Here is a 3761-nt window from a genome sequence, read left to right on the forward strand (position 1 = left end):
TGTTTCTTGTTTGTTTGGATAGCCAGTTAACCCAAGACCATTGAACAAATAGCCCATCTTTTTCCACTGATGTAACGTTCATTATTTATCAAGTCTCACGTCTTCATGAGTATGGCATTTCTCTCCATTCTTTTGTGTCATCTTTTATGTTCTCTAATAAAGTTTTATAATTTTCTCCATAAATATCATACACATATTTTGTTAAATTTATTCCTAAGTATTTTACAATTTTTATTGCCATTACAAATAGTATTTTCTTTAAACAAAAACTTCTATTTGTTTATCGCTGTGGCATGGGCATATTGATGTTTGAATATTCACCATGTCCCAAGCAAGGGGTGTGTTAGTTCTAATAGTTCGTTTGTAGGTTCTCGTGTATTTTCTTTTTATAGTAATCAATCGATGTATAGGAATCACCTATGTATAGTGATGGCTTTATTATTCTTTTTCTTACTGTGCCAGTTTAGACCCCTCAGCACAAAGTGATTAGCAACAGTAAAGCTGGTATCCCTGTCTTGACTTTGGAAGTTATTTTCCATTCCTAGCCAGCTAGATATTATTATTTTTTAATAGACAGGGTCTCACTATGTTGCCCAGGCTGGAGTGCAGTGGATGTTCACAGGAGCAATGATAGATCAGTACAGCTTCAAACTCCTGGGCTCAAGCAATCCTCCCTCCTCAGTCTCCTGAGTAGATGGGACTACAGGTGCCCACCCATGCCATGCCACCATAACTGACTATAGATTTTTAAAATTATGAAGTAGTGTTAAACTTTATCCAGTGGGTTCTCCATGCCTACTGAGACAATCATATATTTTGCCACCGTGCCCGCCAAATTTTTCTATTTTTTGTAGAGATAGGGTCTGGCTATGTTGCCCAGGCTGATCTGGAACTCTGGGCCTCAAGCAATCCTTCTGCCTTGGCCTCCCAAAGTGCTGGGATTACAGTCATGAGCCATCACCCCCTGCCCTAAACTACTTTTCTACTTCCAGGGAACATAGATTCAAGTTGCCCTGAATATATGCTCTCCATTAATAGATTTTTAGCTGGGTGTGGCGGCTCATGTCTGTAATCCTAACACTTTGAGAGAATGATGTGGGAGGATCACTTGAGTCTGATAGCTTGAGACCAGCCTGGGCAACATAGTAAGATCCCATCTCTACAAAAAAATAAAAAAAATTAGCCAGAGCTGGTAACTCATGCCTGTAGTCCCAGCTACTTGGGAGCCTAAGGTAGGCAGATTGCTTGAGCTCAGGAGTTTAAGGTTGCCATGGGCTATGATGACATCACTGCACTCTAGCCCAGGCAATGGAGTGAGACCCTGTCTCTAAAAGAAAAAAAAAAAAAAGATTTTAAAAGTAAACTATTCTTGCATTCCTGGAATAAACCCTGCTTGGTCATTCACTAAACATATATACATGTATATACACAAGCACGAACTTCACTGGATTGTTTCCTAATGTGTTATTTATGATTTTTAGTCTTATAAGTATGACTGGTACTCCTTTTCCATTGTCTGGAATAGTTTATATAAATAAATAAACAGTTCCACTAACCATTGGCAAAGTATTAATACATCTGTAAAACCACGTGGGTACAGTATGTGTGTGTGCATTTTTAACTTCTCGTTCAATCCTTTTAGAATTTATATATCTTGTTCAATTTTTCTATTTCTTTCTGAGTCAGCTTTGGCTGTCTTTCATCTCCTTCCCCAACTCTTTGGGACCAACGCGCCCTCTCCGGTCCCTGCTGGCGGTGAACCCAAACCTTTGTCACCAGAACCAGCGCCCTCCAGACCCACAATCCGCTCATCCTCTGGCTCCCAGTTTCCTCTGTTTCTAACACCTGGGAGTTCACTTTCCTTTTGAAAACTCAATCATATGTTCAATTTTTTTTCATATTTTATCCAGTATTTCCAGGTGGTGGGGAGGATTGCTTTTAGATTTGATAATTCCTCCATCTCGCTTGATTTCGAAGTTGTTGTTCCCATTTTATCGACAAGAAAGCCCAGGTTCAGGGTGGTTTTACAGCTTGCCAGAATCACTCCATTCATACTTTTAACCTGGCTGTTGAATCCAGATTTTCCTGTTCCGAATCCTGTGCTCTTGCCACGTTGTTCCATGCTGTCTTCCGAACCAATGAGGCAAAACTGGAAAGGGCCACTGCCAGGTTAAAGGGGGAGAGACTCTCACAGGCAACATAGAGGTGCTGGATGATGCCGGGAAAAACGGAGGAAGCGTCAGCGTTAGGTAATGGCATGTGACACTCTTGGGCTGCAGCCGCCGGAGGGAGAATCATGGCCTCCATTCATCCCCTCTGAAATCCTGGAACATCTGGCCCCCTGTCCCAGATCCTGGCATGAATGCTTCCATTCAACCAATATTTATGGGGTGTCCAGTGTTAGGTCCAGAGTGTGGCAAACGTGAGCATCTGCAGGCATGGTTCCTGCCCCCAGGGTCTTGCATTCTATGGGGAGACAGACATCAACCAAATAACCAACAAATGTAGAACTTCAGCTGCGCCAAGTGCCTCCAAGGAAAAGTATACCTTAGTGTGAGAGCTCATAAAAGGGAATTTGACCTTGAAAAAAGGTCAGGGAAACTTCCCTGAGGATGCTGAGAAGCTGAGATCTGAAAAATGAGGAGGTGCTAACCAGGAAAGGAACAGAGGAAGAAGCCTTTCGGGCAAAGGGTCCAGCCTACGAAAAGGCTCTTTGCAGAAGGGAGCACAGCGTGGACGGGAAGTGGAGCACGCGGGGTGAGGGGGAAAGAGAGTGGTGGGAGATGAGGCTGGAGAGACGGGGCCACCATTGGAAGAGCCTTATAGGCCAGGTTAAGCACTGGGGTCTTTTTTTTTTTTTAAATTTATTATTCCAGGGTTTTGTGAGGGCACAAACATTGCAAATCTACAACTAAAGGACACGGGGAGCACTAAAGGGAGGGAAGAGCACTGGGGTCTTTAACCTAAGATCAACGGAAAACCACTGAATGGTTTTAAGCAGGGTGATTGAAACAATCAGATTTGCATTTTTAAAAGATCCCTCTGGGCTGGGCGCGATGGCTCACGCTTGTAATCCTAGCTCTCTGGGAGGCCGAGGAGGGCGGATCCTTTGAGCTCGGGAGTTCGAGACCAGCCTGAGCAAGAGCCAGACCCCGTCTCTACTAAAAATAGAAAAAGAAATTAGCTGGACAACTAAAAATATAAAAAAAATTAGGCGGGCATGGTGGCGCATGCCTGTAGTTCCAGCTACTCGGGAGGCTGAGACAGGAGGATCGCTTGAGCCCAGGAGTTTGAGGTTGCTGTGAGCTAGGCTGACGCCACGGCACTCTACCCTGCAACAGAGCAAAACTGTCTCAAAAAAAAGAAAATAAATAAATAAATAATAAAGTAAAATGAATAAATAAATAAAAGATCCCTCCCACTTAGGTGTGCATCATATTTTAGGGAAGGCCATTCCCAGCCTCTCCAGCCACTGCAGTGACTCAGAGGACAGCCAGTGGTCTAGATGCAAAAGAGTCGACAGACTTGGGATATGTCATAGCAGATAAAATTGATAGGACTAGATGCTGGATTGAATATCGAGACGCTCACACTGAGATGCTCACCCCTGGGTCAAGTCCCCCGAAGGCAGGACCTACATCATATGACTGCAATATCCAGGTCCCAGAACAGCCCCTGCCACGTGGCAAACTCAGTATGCATTTCCTGAAAGGGTGAAACTGATTCGTGGTCTCTCTGGTGATCTTTTTACCTGTAAAGGT

Source organism: Propithecus coquereli, unplaced genomic scaffold, assembly GCF_000956105.1.
Source record: "Propithecus coquereli isolate 6110/MARCELLA unplaced genomic scaffold, Pcoq_1.0 Scaffold587, whole genome shotgun sequence".
NCBI lineage: Eukaryota > Metazoa > Chordata > Mammalia > Primates > Indriidae > Propithecus > Propithecus coquereli.